This window comes from Bubalus kerabau, chromosome 15 (genome assembly GCF_029407905.1).
Source record: "Bubalus kerabau isolate K-KA32 ecotype Philippines breed swamp buffalo chromosome 15, PCC_UOA_SB_1v2, whole genome shotgun sequence".
Taxonomy (NCBI): Eukaryota; Metazoa; Chordata; class Mammalia; order Artiodactyla; family Bovidae; genus Bubalus; species Bubalus kerabau.
Genome location: NC_073638.1, coordinates 43762426 through 43782896, shown reverse-complemented (window position 1 = coordinate 43782896; position 20471 = coordinate 43762426). Strand labels below are relative to the sequence as shown.

The following is a 20471-nucleotide window of genomic DNA, read 5'->3' as shown; positions in this document are numbered from 1 at the left end:
TTAAATAAGAGACCTGAAGCAAATATGATAAAATGTTAAATCTATGAAATTTGGGTGATGGGTGCACAGGTTTTTATTATATCAATTTTTTTCTTTTCCTTAAAATATACTTAAAATTTTAAAGATGTTATTAAATAGTTCATGTACATTATATACTATTTGATATAGCAATTCCATTTCTAGAAATTTATCCTGAAGTTATACAAATAGGGATAGATATTTAGACATTTACTACCACATAGCTTTTTTAAAAATAATTCTATTTCTTTATGTCTTATTTTTGGCTGTGCTGGGTCTTCACTGCTATGCGGGCTCTTCTCTAGTTGAAGTACATGGGCTCCTCATTGTGGTGGCTTCTGTTGTTGTAGAGCACAGGCTCTAGGGCGCTCAGGCTTCGGTAGTTGTGGCACGTGGGCTCAAATGGTTGCAGTTCCCAGGCTCTAGAGCACAGGCTCAGGAGTTGGGGTGCACAGTCTCAGTTGCTCCAAGACATGTGGGATCATCCCGAACCAGGGACTGAACACAAGCCTCCTGCAAATTCTTTACCACTGAGCCCCAGGGGAAGCCCCAGCGTAGCTTTGAACAGCAAAATAAAAGAAATAACCCCAAAGTCCACTGTCAGGAGATTAAATAAATACTGATTCATCCATACAATGGAATTCTCTATGGAGCATTAAACATTACAAAGTAGCTCTGTCTATGTCCCTGGAAGATGCCCACGTAATATTATTAGTCAAATGTTAGTTGCTCAGCTGTGTCCGACTCTTTGCGATCCCCTGCCAGGCTCCTCTGTCCATGAGATTCTCTAGGCAGGAATACTGGAGTGGCATGCCATTTCTTTCTCCAATTATTAGTCAAAGAAGGAAGCAAATAACAATGCTATGTTTATATTCTGAAAAAGTATATCTAGAACATGTAAGAAAAAAGATCCAAAAGGATATACACCAAAAAATTAAATTATGCTATCTCTGGTAAAAGGATATGTGATTTTTACTTTCTTCCTAATTTTTTTTTGTTATGTAAAATATTCTGCAATGAACATGCATTTCTTTTATTATTTTAAAAAATCAATAAAGTTAATTTTGCACAAAAGAATAGAAAAAGGAAGAAGGAGATGGGTCTGTCAATAGAAGGGGGATTTTACCTGGAATAATTCAAGAGGCTAGGAGAAAAAAAAGGAGATATTGAAGACAGAAATGTAACAAAAGCTCTATAAAAGTGAACGGGTTGAGAGAGCAGGCCTCAGATGTTTTCATCCAGGGTAAGAATCTTTGGTAAGAAGAGGAAGAAGGTAAGAGGTAGGTGGGCAGCTGGGGATAGCTCTTTGTAACTGAAGGACAGAGAGTGTGTGTCAAAGAAAACTAACAGTTCCCAAATTCTACACAAAATGTTGATCATTATTCATTCTCTATTTCAGTTTCTGAATCTGGTATGGAAACTAGCTTCTTTTGGTGTAGCTCGATTAATGGAAAGAAGATTCTTGGCTAAGCTTCCTGGGTATAAAGTCCATCATAAGAACAGATCCCCAGGGACTTGCCTGATGGTCCAGTGGCTAAGACTCTGCACTCCTAATGCAGGGGGCCTGGGTTCAATTCCTGGTCAGGGAACTAGATCACATACAACAACCAAGACACAGCACAGCTAAATAAATAATTAAAAAAAAAAAAAAAAAGAACAGATCCCTGAAAGTGGAGTTTTCAGCCCAAACTATCTTTCCTTTATTCAACTCACCCACACTCCCACCCCTCATACCCCCTCAGCTTTAAGGACATACCCAGTCATGACTGAATTATCTGTGATGAGGAGGTTGACTGAGGCAACAAAAGCAATGGCCTCACAGTGGCCTGACCTTGGTCTTGTCTGCATAACCAGCAATTCTATTTCTCTAAAATTAGTGAGAAAGGCAAGGAAGCCTCAAGGAACAGAATGAGAAAAGCGGGCTGGTGGGCAAGGTGGTAATCACAAGCCAGTCTTGCATATAGGCAAACGTGAACCATCTACACCCTAAACCAACCAAAAAGGGACTGGCCACAGAGCATCTATGAACCGACACAGACATTCTCTTGCTATGTGTATCTTCCTTCTGGGTGCAGTACCTCCATCACATAAGCCCCCAGAGGGTCAAGTCGCTGTTAAGAAAGCATGGCATGGCAAGGTACAACCTCTGAGACTCCAGGAGTATATGGTGAAATGAAGCCACTCTTTGCGCTGTCACACGCTGTGGGTTTCATCCAAGGAGTCAGCTGCCTGTATTTCCACAGCAGTCAAGCTTTCCACCCAGCCCCCAAATCCTGAATTTGGGCTATGCCAATGAAAAACCATCATCAGCATGTCTTTCAATTAAGAACTGACTGTATACAACTACAATGAGGTACCAACTCACACCGATCAGAATGGCTATCATTTAAAAGTCTACAAATTAAAATGCTGGAAAGGATGTGGAGGAAAGGAAATCCTCCTATACAATTGGTGAGAATGTAAATTAGTGCAGCCACTATGGAGAATAGTAGAGAGGTTCCTTAAAAAACTAAAAACAGGGACTTCCCTGGTGGTCCAGTGGCTAAGACTCTGCGCTCCCAATGCAGGGGGCCTGGGTTCGATCCCTGGACAAGGAGCTAGATCCCACATGCAGCAACTAAGACCCAGTGCAGCCAAATTAAAATAAATAAATGATTTAAAAAAAAAAACTAAAAACAGAGTTGTCATATGATCCAGCAATCCCACTCCTGGGCATATATTCAGAGAAAACTATAATTCAAAAAGATACACGCATCCCAATGTTCACAGCAGCACTATACACAATAGGTAAGAAGGACTGATGCTGAAGCTGAAGCTCCAATACTCTGGCCACCTGATGCAAAAAGCTGACTCATTTGAAAAGACCCTGATGCAAGGAAAGACTGAAGGCGAGAGGAGAAGGGAACGACAGAGGATAAGATGGTTGGATGGGATCCCTGACTCAATGGACATGAGTTTGAGTAAACTCCAGGAGTTGGTGATGGACAGGGAGGCCTGGTGTGCTGCAATCCATGGGGTCGCAAACAGTCGGACACGACTGAGCGACTGAACTGAACTGAAGACACAGAAGCAACCTAAGGGTCCATCAACAGACAAACGGATAAAGAAGATGTGTCATGCATATATATATATATATATATAATGGAATATTACTCAGTCATAAAAAAGAATGAAATAATGCCATTTGTTGCAATACGGGTGGATCTACAGATGATCATACTAAGTGAAGTAAGTCAGACAGAGAAAGACAAATACCATGTGATATCACTGACATGTGGAATCTAAAATACAGCACAAACCAACACACCTACAAAACATAACAAACTCACAGATATATAGAGAACAGGCTTGTGTTTGCCAAGGAGCATGAGCGGCTGGGGAGGGAAGGATCAGGCGTTAGGACCAGCAGAGGCAAACTATTATACATAGGATGGATAAACAACAAGGTTCTGCTGTGTAGCACAGGGAACTACATTCAACATCCTATAATAAACCATAATGGAAAAGAACACAAAAAAGACGATATAATATATGAAGTCTCAATCACTCTGAACCACTTCTCAGTATGTATATACTCAATCACTTTTCTGTACCCCAGAAACTAACACAACATTGTAAATCAATTATACTTCAGTAAAAATAAATAGATAAATAAATAATTGATGGTGATCACAGCTGTTTTTCCTGGTTTCTAGGATCACTGCTGCAAAGAGGAAAAGAGGATAAAAGAACACACATGCAAAATCTTCTGTGGTTCAAGTTCCCCTCTTTCTACCTCTGACCAACAAGGGTGACACAGAGTAAGGGGTACTTCCTGCATGCGGAAGGCAGTCACCTGTCTGCCCTGGTGGTGTTTTTCAGCTTCTGCAAAAGTCACCCACTCCCAACTAGAATCTCTCCCTGGTCACGATAACCCCATGATTTGTTGTGATGTGAGCTTCATTCCGCAACTGCCCAGTACTGGTATTATCTAAAAATGATGACAGTCATTTCCAGATCAGCAAAAGTCACAGAGATAAAGCAAAGGACAATCCCCTATCTAGCATTTATGACTCAGGAGATGAGGAAGAGAAGGGAAAAAGACAATGGGCTTGTTCACCTGATCTCTCAAGACTTTGAGTCAGCCTCTCATTTGTAAATAGAGGAAAAGCCCAAGACCTGGTACTTCAGAGGGAATTAAACATTTGGTCAGTCCCATTCCCTCCCAGGGCTATTATAAAAATTAAACGAAATAATATCTTAATACAGGCAAGAGCATAAGTTGTATGGCTCTGTCTTATAGGAAGTCAACCCTTGCATCTGTTTTCCAAACACCACACATCTGCTTCCATTTGGAAGTAAGTCAAGAATATAGAAGTCAGGGGCTTGAACTGATTCCTGTCCAACTCTTAGAAACTCTTAAAAAGTGATATTTAAAGACCATCTAAGGGGGTGTGATGAATAGCCACACCCCTGGGTATTTTAAGCTCCATGTTTCTATCAGATCACTGGAAAGCTATATACATACACAATTAGCTCAGCTCCTTACAGGGTGGTTTTCACTGAGCTGCAATCTCATGTAACCCATTTGTATTTTATCAGCAGTCACTATATGAGAATTATTGGAAACTGAAATCACACAAGTGTTTGTCATACAAACAGTAAAAAAAAAAAAAAATAGCCTGTGGTTGTAAAAATAAGGAAAAAAAATAAAAACATACCTCTCAATTTAAAAATGGTAAGGATCATTATCTTTTGTATCATTCAGCATCTCCAACAAATACATCCACATACAAAATTTCTCTATAAATTAAAAAAAACATTTCACTAAAATATAAGACCTTGTCTGCCTCTTACTTTATGGTAAGATGTCAAAAGGTCAGTTTCCCAGACTGCCAAAGAACGAGGAGTCAAACTGCAAGGCCATTCATAGCAACGATCTTAATGAACAAGATTAGGACCCTCAAGATTAGGATGCTCTTCTTTTCTTTGATGTTGATGATCTGTTTCCACATTACAGAAACCTCCCTTCATGCATCATCCACTGTGTGCCAAGCACTGTCCCCAAGCGTTAACTATGTTAATTAAGGTGCCAAAACAACCCTAGGAGGTAAATGTTATCAATTCTGTTTTACCAACAAGAAAACTACAGCCCAGCATCATACAGCTAGTAAAAGGAAAACCCAGAATTCAAATTAGGTCTAACTAAAGTTCCTGTTTCTCCCACTATCTCATGAAAAGTACAGTCAAGTGCTGTTTTTATTATGTCTTCTGTAGCTAGCCACCTTAATTCTTCTTGTGAAAGACAGAATATAAAACCAATGAAAGAGAGTACATAAAAATATTTTATATGCTGTAAGTTATTATTTAAATGTAAATAACTATCCTTATCCTCCAGGAGATGTAGAAAGCCAGGCTGACATCTCTGCTGACACGTGCACACACACGCACACACGCACACACACGCACACCAGTCGTCAGCAGGAAGTGAACTCCAAGAACACTCCAACAGGAAAACTTTTCTCTCAACATTAAAACTCATTAAGCCAAGGAAGCATGTGGTCCAATTACTCCCTTAAACATAGGTGTTTGGCAAGATAGTGAGAAGTCATCCCACTTTTAGCCTCCCCTGGGGACACATTCAGCTTGTTTTGGAATTAAGGAGATGCTGGTATTAAGTCAGCTAGGCATTCTTTCGGAGAAGGAAATGGCAACCCACTCCAGTGTTCTTGCCTGGAGAATCCCAGGGACGGGGGAGCCTGGTGGGCTGCCGTCTCTGGGGTCGCACAGAGTCGGCCTTCCCTCCCAAACTTCTCTCCTGTGATGACCTTCCTAAAAGCACAATTTCAAGATACATTATCTTTGCCAGGAGGAATCATGGTGTTGAGTTTTCATTTCTGACTCCTCCGCAAATCCATGACTCTTTTTTATTTTTAAGCCTTTATTGAATTTATTACAATACTGCTTCTTTTTTATGTTTTGGATTTTTGGCCACAAGGCTCCCCAACCAGGGACCAAACCCACACCCCTGCAAGGAAGGTGAAATATTAACCACTGTACTGCCAGGGAGGCCCCCACAAGTCCATGACTTTAGCTCAAAGTTCTTCAAAACTCTGAAACTCACAATACAGTTCTTTCCTATAACCTTGATGGCCATAACCTAGGGGAGATAAATGTGCTCTCCCTGGTATATCAGAGACAAAGTTCAGAATAGCCAAGGACAGAAAAAAGGACCCTCCACCTCTAGTCCTCAGGCATGAATGGCTTTCTAGAAGTTTAAGAGGCTGGTGGTCACCAGCAGCAAGAAAACGCACCCCCCTACCTGCCCCCACCCAAATTCTATAAGCAAAATGTAACGGACAGCATCACCGACACAATGGACATGAGTTTGAGCAAGCTCTGGGAGTTGGTGATGGACAGGGAAGCCTGGCGTGCTGCAGTCCATGGGGTCGCAAAGAGTCAGACACGACTGAGCAACTGCACTGAACTGAAAGCATGCAACACAAATCTGCACAAAGACTAGCTAAGTAAGACTCAATCAAAAGGCACCAAGGGCTACTTCACAAAGGGATCTGTTAGGGATAAACCAGAGCAGGGACTCAGTGGACAACTGCCCTAATATCAGCACTGCTTTGGTGATCCAGAGTGTCTCCTCTGGAGGGCTCCTGCTTCAACCGCCACCCACATATCATACTTCTTTTCCTGTGAGTTATTAATTCCCACCCCATTAGTTTCCTTCCACCTCAACCAGTGGACAGTAATGTCTACTAGAGCAGCAGGCCCCAAGCCCTTTGTCAAGAGGGATGGAGGATGGTTCAGGTAGTAATGCGAGCGATGGGGAACAGCAGACGAAGCTTTGCTCGCTGGCCAGCCACTCACCACCAACAGTACAGCCCGGTTCCTAACAGGCTGTGGACCGGTACCAGTCCGCAGCCCTGAGGACTGGGGACCCCTGTACTAGATCACACAGACTTAAACGCTGTTTAAAATGAGGTTTTGCATTTTTTTCACTTTGCCTTCTGCTAACTGTGCCTCCAATCTGCTCTATAGACTGCTGTTCAGCTAACAACTATCCTATAACCTCCAACTCTTCATAGATCTATGCACGATCTCCTGCCCTAACAAAGACCAGGCTCTCCCTAACAGCCCTTTCTTCACCCTGGCAACATCAATACTGATGTGGATGGAGCCACTCAAAACCCCTGTCTCATGACCAACCCCCTGACTTTGATTTTACTTTCGTTACCCATCCCTACGGACAAGCCTCAGACCTTGGCATCGTCTGAGACAACGCATCTCAATCTTGTCCTCCAAAATCCTACTCCCTGACCACAGTTCCCCTTCCTGCCTATCTCTGAGTCTTCCTACTATTCAACAACTGCTCTTTGACCTTGGTCAGGTCTTTCTTCCCTTGAGCCCTTCTCCTGTTTCCGACTTTACCTTCTGTCCTTCCAGGCAAGAATCCATGATCCATCACACCCTCAAACTCTGGCCCCAGTGAGAGAGGGACCCACCACAGATACAAAATCCACAGATGCTCAAGTCTCTCATGTGGCCGATGTAGTACTTACATATAACCTATACATACCCTCCCATGTACTTTAAATCATCTCTAGATTACTTACAATACCCCAGTACTATGTTAATGATGTGTAAATAATTGTAAATACAATGTGAATGCTATGTAAACAGTTGCCTGTGTGTGGCAAATTCAAGTTTTGCTTTTTGAAACTTTCTAGAATTTTTCTCCTAATATTTTCCATCTGTGGTTGAATGAATCCATGGATGCAGAACCCATGAATACAAAGGACCGAGTTTAAAGCCTAATTCTGGATCAATTCAATCATCGGTATTCCTTGATCTTTTGTGAAGGCAACTAAAAACTGCTGGCCAGAAATCAATACAGCTAAACATGTCTGAAAGGTCTCTTGAGACAGGTATGTTCTGAAGTGTTTATGGATGAAACGGTATAATCCTTGGAATTCACTTGCAAAAATCCACAGGAGAAAAAAGAAGGGTAGTGGACAAGGACAGAGGAAAAACAAGTTAGCCCAAATGCTGATAACAGTTGAAGATGGATGACGGATACATGGGTGTTTGTCTTCTATTTTCTCCACTTTTGGTATGTTTGACATTTTCTATAATAAAAAGTTCAAAAAATAAAACCACTTAAGTTGAAGATTGATGGGGAGTAGTGCCAAAGGTCACCCACAGATTATTTGCTAGTTATAAAATAAAAGCTATAATTTTACAATGGAGAAATTTGGCTGCCCCTACCTTAAGCGGTGACCAAATTTAGCATCAATAATAGTGAGGAAACCAGAAGTTATATGCCTCTGATTTGCTTCATAATTTATAGTTTTTTCCCCAAAAACGCTTACCCTAAATTTAACCAAACCTCTATATCTAATTTACAGTTTACAGAAAATACAGGGGAAAGAGGAAGAATCTAGATTATACCCCAAAGAAACAATGAGACAAATCCATAAAGTGGCAAAAAATTCATGATAAAAATACTTAAGAAAAAGGAATACCTAAAACTGGACTCATTTCCCACTCTACCTCTAATAAAACACTTCCCCCTCCTGTACTTTTTTCCACAACGCCACCCATTTCTACACGTCATCCTTGACTTTACATTCTCCTTCTTACTCTAGTTCAATCTATCACCAAGTCCTCCAGATTCCATCTCCTTAATGTCTTATATTCACCTCCTCTATTCCCCCACCATTCTCTGACTCAGATTTTACTACTGATTGTTTGACTTACTGCAGTAATTTTCCAAAAACCATCTCCCTGCTCCCAGCTTTACTTTCTTCAAATCTCCTCTCTATGATTCAGCCAAAGTGACCTTGCTAAAATGCAAATTTAGCAGCTATATTGCTCCAGTGCTCAAATTCTTTTAGCAGCTCCACTGTTCACAGCAATGCTTCCCAAAATGTGGTAAGGAACTGCATGGCAGGAACTCAACATCATATTACGCAGAAGTAAATGGCATGAAATCACAAGGTGATCGAGTCATTCACTCTGTAAGTCTTTCAGAGCTCACTAGATTAAGAAGCAAGTCTCCACTTGCTTCTTTAACAGCAAGCAGGGTTGGGGGTTGGGGGGAAGGAGAGGAGACATTCACAGCCTGCAGTATCTGGCAAAATTTTTTCAACATTGTTTTTTGCTTCCATATATTTACTTTAAAACTTATCTGCTGTGCATGGCAAGTTATATTGATTTTCCACTTTACAAAAGTGAGATAACTTTTCCTCTTAAATTTAAGTTTGAAAGTTAGCTGACTTAAATACATAAATAATAGTTTGGAGAGGTCATGATAATACTGTGAAGACAGTAAGCAATGAATAAAATCTGGGGAAAACTGCCCTACAGCATAAAATTCAAATTAATCTGTATGATTGTGGTGACTTCAGAAGCAGCTAACCAGTTGTTTGCTATTTCTCTCCTTGAACCAGAAGGGCCTCAGTAACTACCTCAAGGAACAGAATGGGCCCATGTGAAGGTACTGATCTTCCAAGGCTAGCTTGGATGGGGCCAGTGACCCCTATCAGTCTCTCAGGACACTGGCTTCCCAGTCCTGAGCCACCGTGCTGGAGGGACCACAGGGAGCAGGAATGGAAATGGGGTGGTAGGAGCCAGAGAGCTGAGTGGCCCCAGCTGTTTGAGTTTTCCCCTCTCAGACACCAAACATAGGAGTGACTGAGTCTTCTGACTAAGTCCAGCCCAACCACCTTCTGAAAAAAAATTACATGAGAAGACCCCAAGCAAGACCCTTAAAAACATGAGAGAGGATAATAAAATTATTGCTTAAACATTCACAATGTTTTGGGGTGATCTGGTGCACAGAGGTAGATCTAGCCTTCCAAGAGCTATTCCCCGAGGCCTATCTCCATAGTCTCATCTTTTCCTTTCATACTATATGTCTCTATAGTTTCATCTTCTCCTTTCAGTACGTTAACTATATCCAGCCATTCCCTTCTGGCCTGCAGAGTTTCTGCGGAAAGATCAGCTGTTGATCATATGGGGTTTCCTTTGTATATTACTTGTTGCTTTTCTCTTGCTGCTTTTAATATTCTTTCTGTTCAGTCTTTGCTAGGCTGAGTAGTATGTGTCTTGGCATGTTTCTCCTTAGGTTTATCCTATATGGGACTCTGCACTTCTTGGACTTGATTGACTATTTCCCTTCCCATGTTGGGGAAGTTTTCGACTATAATCACCTCAAAATTCTTCTCAAATCCTTTCTTTTTCTCTTCTTCTTCTGGGATCCCTAAAATTCAAATGTTGGTGTGTTTAATATTGTCCCAGAGGTCTCTAAGACTATCCTTAATTCTTTTCCCTTTATTCTGCTCTTCAACAGTTATTTCCACCATTCTATCTTCTAGCTCACTTATCCATTCTTTGGCCCTATAGTCTCATCTTAACGCTGCTCACTCTCCCTACTGTGTGCAGAAAAATGACCAATTAGTAGCTTTGCGCACATAGACTTTGCATATACTGCTTCACTCTTGTGTCTTTGCACATGCTAACCCTTTACCTGGAATGCCCCTCCTTGACTTGGCCATTTAAATAATAACTATTCATAGTGTCAAAAAGCAACAAACTTTAAAAAAAAAAAGTATATTCATACTTCAAAATGTGAAGCTTTGTGAAACTTTACCTGTATATTCCTCACTGTCTTCCCACCAGTGACTGAATTAATCCTTTCTTCCCAGAGCCACTTGGCTGGTGGCATAAATCTCACTGTAGTGTACGGACCTTGTGTATGTCTTATGTGGTAAACTATTAAGTTTCTTAGGGGTAGGGAGTGTATGTCTGCGTGCAGCTGGTCCTGCAGGGCTAAGGAGTGTTTGCTGGTCTGAAGTAGTTTATCCTTCTGCTTCCTTATTAGTCTACTTCACTAAAAACATTTCCATCTAAGCTTCTGGCTGACAAGAGCAGAGGTGATGCCGGCTCAATGCTGCTCTCGCTGTCTTGCACTCTAACTTCCCATCCCAGGATATTCCTTTGAATAAGGCTTTCTTTCCTGGGTTCACGACCCTGAGGAGCAGCAAGCCTAAACTGCTAAAAGCTGACTTTTAAAACACAGTTGGGGGGAACTACTAGTTGAATATCTGGGACATAAGTTTACTGAGGAATAAACATTATTCCTCTTCCTTCTTTCACTTCAAAACTCTTCCTTAATCTGTCTTCTAAGCAGTCAAGTTTCTTCACACTTCTTCTTATCGCTTCCCTCCAGCAGTCGCATGGTTCCTGGGTCTCAACATCCCTTCTGACTTTGGCCCTGAATCTCCTCAGCGCCAACCTGCACTTCTTTAACAGGCAATTGCCTCCCAGCCCCTACCTGAGCCAGGCTAAGCTCATCACACCAGCTATAATTTAAGAGAGAGGCTTTCACGTCATACCACCCTGGTCTATCATGTCAAATTCAATTGCATGTAAGATTCACTGTCAAGTTTTCAGAAGTGGGGTGAGGCGATTATTTCAAAACATAATGAAAAGGAATCTGGATATTTTATATAAGGATAATAGAAAACAGACAGGATTGAGAATCAGAAGTGCTTCGTCGCTCAGTCATATCAGACTCTTTGCGACCTTATGGAATATAGCCCACCAGGCTCCTCTGGTCCATGGGGATTCTCCAAGGCAAGAATACTGGCATGGGTTGACATACCCTCCTCCAAGGGATCTTCCCAACCCAGGGATCGAACCCATGTCTCCCGCACTGCAGGCGGATTCTTTACCATCTGAGTCACCAGCGAATCAGAAGACCTGGGTACAATTTATTGATCTGAGTCTCCCACTAAAGGCTTTTCTTTTGGTAAACTGAATCAGAAATGTTCCTCTATAAATGGTGCAGAAAAACGTTTTCAATGGCTATGGTACATAATAAATAAGAAATACAAGATTTGAATATAGGTAGCCCCACTCACTAAACACACTAAAGTGAACAGAAGTCTACAAAAATAATAGGAAAAATTTTATTTTAGGTTTTTTATTATACTAGAAACTTAATTACAATCTAAATGTAAAAGCTGGAACCATAAAGACACTAGGAAAAAAATGAATAAATTATGTTTATAATTTTAATGAGTGAAGAAAAATTTTCAAAGCATGACACAAAATTCAACTCAAAAGCCATGAATGGAGGGGAAAAGTCATGAAGGAAAAGATCATACATTGACCTACACAAAAATTTAAAACATGTGAAAGACAAATAATTAGCACAAAGTCAAAAATTAAAATAAAACAAACCAAGGGTGAAAAATATCAGCAATACATTCGGCAAGTAGTTCTAATGTAATATGTATGTAAAAGTTCTTACAAATCTATAAGGAAAAAATAATGACCAAACACAAAAGCGAACCAAGTATTTGAAAAGAAAATTTACATAAGAATAAGTACCACTGCCAGTGAGCATAAAAGCTGTTCAATTTCACTAAAAATTAAAGAAACCCTAAATAAAGCAACAATAAGAAATCTTTTTTCACCTATCAAATTGGCAAAGATTGAAATACTCTACAACACCCACTTGGCAAAGGCATGGTGGAAACAGGCATCATGATATACTTTTGATGAGAACTAAACTGATGCAACTTGTCTGGAAAGCAGTTTGGCAATACTTATTAACACTATAAACGAGCATAACCTTTGATCAGTGAATCTTCCCTTCCATGAATTTTGCTTAGGGTAATACAAATACTAGCCCACTGGGGCAAAGTCAGCTATATTCAGCTGTTTATTGCAGCACTGTTTATAATAGGAAAAACTGGAAATAACTCAAATGTCCATCAACAGAGGTTTGGTTAAATAAATTATGATACATCCACCTGAAGAAACACAGCACTGCTATTAAAATTAATATACAGACATGGAAAAAATAGTCTAGGTAAATTATCAAGAGAGGAAATTTCAACCATTTTTATTGGGTTAAAATATATGTAACATTTGACATTTTAAGCATTTTTGAAGTTTAAAATTCAGTGTGGTATTAATTAAACCACAGCATTGTGCAACCATCACCACTATTTCCAAAACTCTTTCAAAACTCTCTCAAACAGAAACACTGTAACCACTAAGCTGCTGCTGCTGCTAAGTCACTTCAGTCGTATCCGACTCTGTGCGACCCCATAGACGGCAGCCCACCAGGCTCTCCGTCCCTGGGATTCTCCAGGCAAGAACACTGAAGTGGGTTGCCATTGCCTTCTCCAATGCATGAAAGTGAAAAGTGAAAGTGAAGTCGCTCAGTCGTGTCCGACTCCTAGCGACCTCATGGACTGCAGCCTACCAGGCCCCTCCGTCCATGGGATTTTCCAGGCAAGAGTACTGGAGTGGGGTGCCATTGCCTTCTCCGAACCACTAAGCTACACCTCCCAATTCTCCCCTCTTCCCAGGCTCCTAGTAACCTCCAATCTGCTTTTGGTCTCTATTAATTTGCCTATTATAGGTATTTTATATATACAGACTCATACAATATCTGTCCTATTATATCTTGATTTATTTCACCTAGCACAGTGTTTCGGAGAAGGCAATGGCACCCCACTCCAGTACTCGCCTGGAAAATCCCATGGACAGAGGAGCCTGGTAGGCTGCAGTCCATGGGGTCGCTAAGAGTGGGACACGACTGAGCGACTCCACTTTCACTTTCATGCATTGGAGAAGGAAATGGCAACCCACTCCAGTGTTCTTGCCTGGAGAATCCCAGGGACAGAGGAGCCTGGTGGACTGCTGTCTATGGGGTGGCACAGAGTCGGACAGGACTGACATGACGTAGCAGCACAGCGTTTTAAAGGTTCATCCATGTTGTAGCATGTATCAGAATTCCACCCCTCTCATGGCTGATTAATATTCCACTGTATGGATATACCTCATTTTGTTCATTCATTAATGTGTGAATGAACACGGTTGTTTCCACCTTTGAGGCAGTGAATAATGCTGATACGAACACTGGCATAAAGTACCTGAGTTTCTGTTTTCACTTCTGTTGGGTTTATACCTGGGAGTGGAATTGCTAGGTCATTAGGCAAGTTTTTGCTTTTTGAGGAACCAAAAGAATTCAGTCCCTTGACAACTACACCATTTACATTCTCACCAGTAATATATAAGGGTTCTAACTTTCTCCACACTGTCATCAATGCTTTTTATTTTTATTACAGTATCATCGTTTTTTGAAAGATGAAATAAGCGTATATGCAAATGTAGAAAAAATCCATTGTTACTCAACTGTTAACAATGATTATATTTTTTGGTGCATGGGTTTAAAGGATGGGTTCCTATTCAGATTTATATATTCTTCTGATTTTGTAAAAGTTTTTAGAACAAATATATTACTTTTGCTACCAAAAAAAGGAGGGGAAACAAACAAATCTTACACAAAAATTAGGCTGAGAGAGAGTTTCGTGCATGCTTGCTAATCTGAAATGCTAACACTTCACAGTTCTTGTCTTGTATAGACAGCAATGCCCTGAATCAGCAGCAGTGGAGATTTGAGTCCAGTCCTAGCTTGGTCACCTCAGGTGCTCAGTTTTCTCACTTCTACCCTATTGCACCTGGGACTGGACCAGAGTTCCCAATCAGTATGCCAAGGATGGGTTACAGCTCAGCAGACCTCTTCAACCCTCAGGGCAGCACCAGGGCTCAGGGCTACCAGCAGCCTTCTTCCTCTATCCCAGAGTGTCTTACAAAGTTCATCATCTTCCATGTCTATAGCGATATGACAAAGGTTGGGCAGAGGAAAATCAGGTAACCTTTAAACATCCCTTCCCACACTGAAACAGAATACTGGAATAACGAGGGAAGCTAAACAAAGAAGAGTCCTGGGAAAATCGAAGAATCACTGACCACGCAGGAGAGATGAAGATCCTCCCTCCAGAGGAGAGGCAAGCACAGACAAAGAATCAAGGGGAACAGAACTCCACAGAAGAGAAGGCAGCTTGTGTTTATTTACTAAGTTGAGTGTCTCACCTGGAGCTGCAGGCCCTTGAAGAGATAGCAAGGGGCAATGCCTAGAACCATGCGGCTCTGGGAGAAGCATTCCGAAGTCACCTGCCTGGGCAGCAAACAAGCAGAAAATCTGACCTCTGTGGGAAGAGGCACAGAGGCCTGGCTGAGTGAAAGCCACATGAAATCCTCCTGTCCAGGTGTTCTCAGCCTATCGGGTGCCAACTGTGGACTTTGCCCTTGAAATTCAACTCCTGGGCTAAAGAGATAATCTCCCAGGCATGTCCTGTGTAAACTTGGCTAATCAACAGAACACAGGCAGTGCCGAGCCTGCCTGCAGTCCCTGAAAACAGTCCTGCCAGCCAGCAGGCCATGCTTAAGGGCAGGGGAGACTTTATCCTGGCATAAAGGTCACCTGTCCAAAAAGAGTGCCCGAGAAGGGCATTCTCCAAAAATCAGTCAACAGCTGTTTACAGACGAGCACACAGCTGGAAACCTCATGTGAAGGTGACAGGGATATTGCGAGAAGAATCCTAGAGACTGGGGACAGGAACCTTGACCCGGCTTTGTTGATGTTATGGGGTTAGCGACCCAGGAGACTGTAAAGTACAGACATGAAATTTCAAGTAAATGAAGGAAGTGGAAGTGTGGAAGTGTTAGCCATTCAGTCATGTCTGACTCTCTGCGACCCCCATGGACTGCAGCCCACTAGGCTCCTCTGTCCATGGTATTCTCCAGGCACGTATACTGGAATGGGTAGCCATTCATTTCTTCAGGGCATCTTCCTGATCCAGGCCTCGAACCCAGGTCGTCTGAGCCACCAGGGAAGCCCAAGTTTAGAAAGGAAGGCACACCTATTTAGATCTGGCCCTCTCACCGACATCAGACTCTCAGCTGCTGAACCTGGGAAGCAACGCTTCCCAGGCAGTGGTGGCAGTAGCAATTTAGAAACCTGTTAAAAATGCAAATTCTCAGGCCCCACTTCAGACCTACTGAACTGGAAACAAGCTTCCTAGGTGAGTTTGGGGGCAGCTCAAGTCTGAAAACCACTGCTTAAGGCCCTAGAGAACTCTGTCATCTGGAGGTCAGACCCTCCCTCCCCACCACCCAGACTTCCTTTATAGTCTCCTTTAAATGAATTTTGAGGGACCAAAATATTACCTCTCTGTGCTGTGCTCAGTCATGTCCGACTCTTTGCAGCCCATGGACTGTAGCCCATCAGGCTCTCCAGTTACATCCAATAAGACAGACATGTTTCTTCCCCCTCTAATTCTATCTTCCATGTGGTCTCATAGGTTTCTTTGCATGCCTGTGTGCATCCATGCATGCTAAGTCACTTCAGTCATGTCTGACTCTTTGCGACCCTATGGACTGTAGCCCACTGGTCTCCTCTATCCATGAGATTCTCCACGCAAGAATACTGGAGTGGGTTGCCATGCCCTCCTCCAGGGGATCTTCCCAACCCAGGGATCAAACCCGCATCTCTTACATCTCCTGTATTAGCAGCCGGGTTCTTTACCACTTTATTAGCACCACGTGGGAAGCCCACAGGTTTCTTTTTTACCAACTAATTCCAGGTATGTTCCTTTCCTGCTTTCAGAAGAACAATTTCCAGAGGGTTCAAGCACTTCAAGTTCTGACCTCAACCAAGCTCTTTTCTGTCATCCACTAGATCATCTGTGTGTCCCGGCTCATGGTGGTGAGCAGCTAGCGCAGGCTCAGTGAAGAGGTCCTGGAGATGAAAGCACCCTCTCAAGAAGTCTTTCCTAATCACAGAGCTTTTCCTTCAGAAGCCAAATAGTCTAAAACAGACAGTGGTAGGGCAAGCAGAAAAGTAGAGTCCCATTACTTACCAAAGAAATTCCTCTGTGTGTCAGGAATCTATGTTAAACCTGAAATTCAATCTCACCTTCTCTGCCTTTCACAGACCATTCCATCTAGCCAGTGGACCAAAGCTGAACACAGATCTCATGAACACCAAGGACTGGAAGTTTATCAACACCCTGTACATTTTCATTTCAGAACCCTCACCCCTGACTTACAGAATCCAAACAGGATCAGTCCCACAAAAAAGAAGTATCTATCAACAGAAACTAGTCAATGTTCCATTTCCAGCGAGTAAAAGTTATGGCCTAATAAATTTCTTTCCTCAAACATTGCCAACAAACTTGAAGACTCCAAAAGAGACCTGTGAACTAAAAAATCAGAATTTACTTACAAATGCTAATTTACTGACATATTACTTAAATCTTCCAAAAGCAAATTCCATCTTCTTACTGCAAAATGAGAGGGAATAATAATATAACATTTAATTAACTACTTGTCTCCACAAGTAGTTAATGAGTTTAATGAGAAAGATGATCACTCCTCCTACCCAGATAAAGAGAGGTGATTCAGACTATTTCCAAGTCTTGCCACACACTCTTACCCTGCCCAATTTTTGATATGGACTGGTATTCTTAACATTTAACCAGATACACCTTTCAGAAAAAGATGAAACCCACAAATACCCAAAATCTTATCCTAATTTCCAGTGGATAGAAAGGAGAACAGGACAGGAAACAACACAGAACAATTCAGGGGGAAAATGTTCATTAACTATTTTAGATAATTAAGAGGAATGCACCAGTCAGAGTGAGGGCATAGAAAGAGCACATCCTTTGGAATGGTACAGACTTAGATCTGGATTTTAAGTAAGTTCGCCAGTCTATGTTCCTCAACTGGAGACACCAGAACATCAACAAATTCATTCACAGTTGTCGTGAGAATTTGCTAAAATGATGCAAGTGAAAATGCCTAGTAAAACACAATACGTGTAAGAGAATAAGCAAGCAGTCTGCTAATGATGTACCACAAATCTAAAATCTACAGAAATCTTTAAAACATATTGCTTGATCCCAAGAACTATGCAGAATTGAGTTGTATTTATTCAACTTCCTTTAGTTAATTAGCTATGTGCCAACCCCCACTCCAGAGCCCTTCTCTTTCCCCTTGTTTTTTTTCTTGATTCTTTTCAAATTCAATCTTCCTCTCAGCCAATCATCCCTCTCAAATTTTGACAACTTAGCCCTCGTTGCGCCACAGACCTAGAATATGGACACCTCATACTGGTTTTCCAAGCTCCTTACCATGCCCAAATGGCTGCACTTGAACTAGCCTCCACCATCTTCTACTCCTAATCTACTTGCCCCCTGTATTCTAACAATGACGACTTTCTTTCTGTTCTCTTCAACAAGCCAACTTCTTTTCTACCCCCAAAGACTTTGCTCTGCTGTTCTCTCTTCCAGGAAGTTGAAAGAAACTGAAGTTGCTCAGTCGCTGTAGCCTACCAGGCTCCTCCGTTCATGGGATTCTCCAGGCAAGAATACTGGAGTGGGTTGCCATTTCCTTCTCCAGGGGATCTTCCCCACCCAGGGATCGAACCCTGGTCTCCAGCATTGCAGGCAAACACGTTAACCTCTGAGCCACCAGGGAAGCCCCTGTCTATGCTGCAGACGTAGAGATAACTACTAACACATCAAAGTCCTTGTGTGGTGGAGCTTTAAGTAGAGCAGGGGTGGGGGCAGGCAGTAAATAAGCAAACAAATCACAAATAAGATAAAGATAGTGATATGAGCTATGAAGGAAATAATGGTGATGTAAAAGAGAGAGGCACAGGAACTTGAGAACTATTTTCAAAAAAGAAATTCGAGAAGGCCTCTCGGAGAAGATGACATTGAAGCTTCAAGGACAAGAAAAAGCTGTGAATGTGCAGATTTGGGGAAGGTAACTTCCTGGACATCCTGGTGGCTCAGAGGTTAAAGTGTCTGCCTGCAATTCAGGAGACCCTAGGTTGGGAAGATCCCCTGGAGAAGGAAATGGCAACCCACTCCAGTATTCTTGCCTGGAGAATCCCATGAACAGAGGAGCCTGGTAGACTACAGTCCACGGGGTCGCAAAGAGTCAGACACGACTGAACGACTTCACTTTCACTTTTCACTTTCTGCAGCATAGAGAATGGTGCCTAGAACAGGATGAAAGTAAAAGTGAAAGTCACTCAGTGGCCTCTGACTCTTTGCGACCCCATGGAATAGTCCATGGAATTCTCTAGACCAGAATACTGGAGTGGGTAGCCATTCCCGTCTCCAGGGGATATTCCCAATCCAGGTATCAAACCCAGGTCTCTCACATTGCAGGCGAATTCTTTACCAGCTGAGCCACAAGAGAAGCCCAAGAATACTGGAGTGGGTAGCCTATCCCTTCTCCAGCAGATCTTCCCAACCCAGGAATCGAACTGGGGTCTCCTGCATTGCAGGCGGATTCTTTACCAACTGAGCTATCAGGGAAGCCCAAGAAATGAAGAACGGGATGGACACTCAATAAAGACATATTGAATGAATGAATAAATAAATAACATTTCTAAACAAGAGAGGCAGATTTGGACACCCTTTCTGCCCTCCATGGGATCTCAGGGAAAGACTGCAAATTAAAGAGAGAAAAGGCTGAGGAGAAATAAACTCTAAGGGAACACAAACAGATAAAGCCATCCAAGCTCCCCCACTGACATTAACTGCTATCGCTGCCAGGACGATGTCTCAGGTATTGCAATCTCCACAGCTTGCCTTCTCCCCCCACTAACTCTTCTTATCCTGGTAGAATGCACACAACTCCACGGTCTTTTCCTTTAGTTTCTACAGCTTCCCAGGGCTCAACTTTTTCTAGCAGAGCTGTGTAGACATCTGACCTTGGATATTTTTCAGGTGAAAAGAAGTCTGGGTAGCACTGCATATAAAACCCACCTGGGTTTACCAAACAGATGTGGGTTTCGAGAAGAAACTTGTCTATTTGTATTTAATGAGGTCTAAATACAACACAATTTTCTAGCTGTTCCTCACTGTTTTCTTTTTAACTTGGCCCCTGCCACTTCCCTTTGGGCACTTACTCAGCGTTAAGAAAACCCACAGTCCTTCTTACCACTAACATCCTCACAGCCGGCTCTCCCAGCACAACTGAGCAGTGACCCTACCCTGAGTGGCAGTGATGATTCACCCAAAGAGCCCAGGATCCAGAGAGGACAGTGCTGCTCAAGCCATCTCAAAAACAGCAATTTATCTGGCATTTCCATTTATGTCTGAAGCCCAAGTGGTGAATAAATCTGGAGGTGAGAGAGGAACAAAGAAAATAAACCTCAGGGCTCTCTTTCTGGATTCCAAAGTCTCAGTTCTCTGAGTGAGTCAAGTCACAGACTGTAAACCAAGGCCACTGCCATTGCCAAGTTCAACTCAGCTATCCCAGGTATTTTCCTTTTGCCTTCAAACACCACACTTCTTGAGAGTTGCCAGGGTCAGTCAGGTTCTTTCACTTCCTTTGCCTATTTGCATCCATTTGCCAAGAGACAAAGTCTAAGCACACGTGGATCTGACTTTCTTATTCTCAGATCTCTACAAATGAGTACGAAACCTCACGTGTGGTTTCTACACCCTCTGGTCTTCACTTCTTTTAATCACTCCTTCAGAACACATGGGAGGTCAAAAATTGCCAATAAACTAAAA

At 42.2% G+C, this 20471-nt stretch overlaps 1 protein-coding gene and 1 non-coding gene across 3 annotated transcripts in view; one reads left to right on the top strand and one right to left on the bottom strand.

Moving 5' to 3' along the window:
- DENND2B (DENN domain containing 2B) overlaps positions 1 to 20471 on the bottom strand; it is a 167732-nt gene that overhangs the window by 92347 nt on the left and 54914 nt on the right. The gene's annotated exons all lie outside the window — the stretch shown is intronic.
- On the top strand, positions 1535 to 1607 carry TRNAR-CCU (transfer RNA arginine (anticodon CCU)). Its single transcript has one exon. It is a non-coding gene; the product is annotated as a tRNA-Arg (tRNA).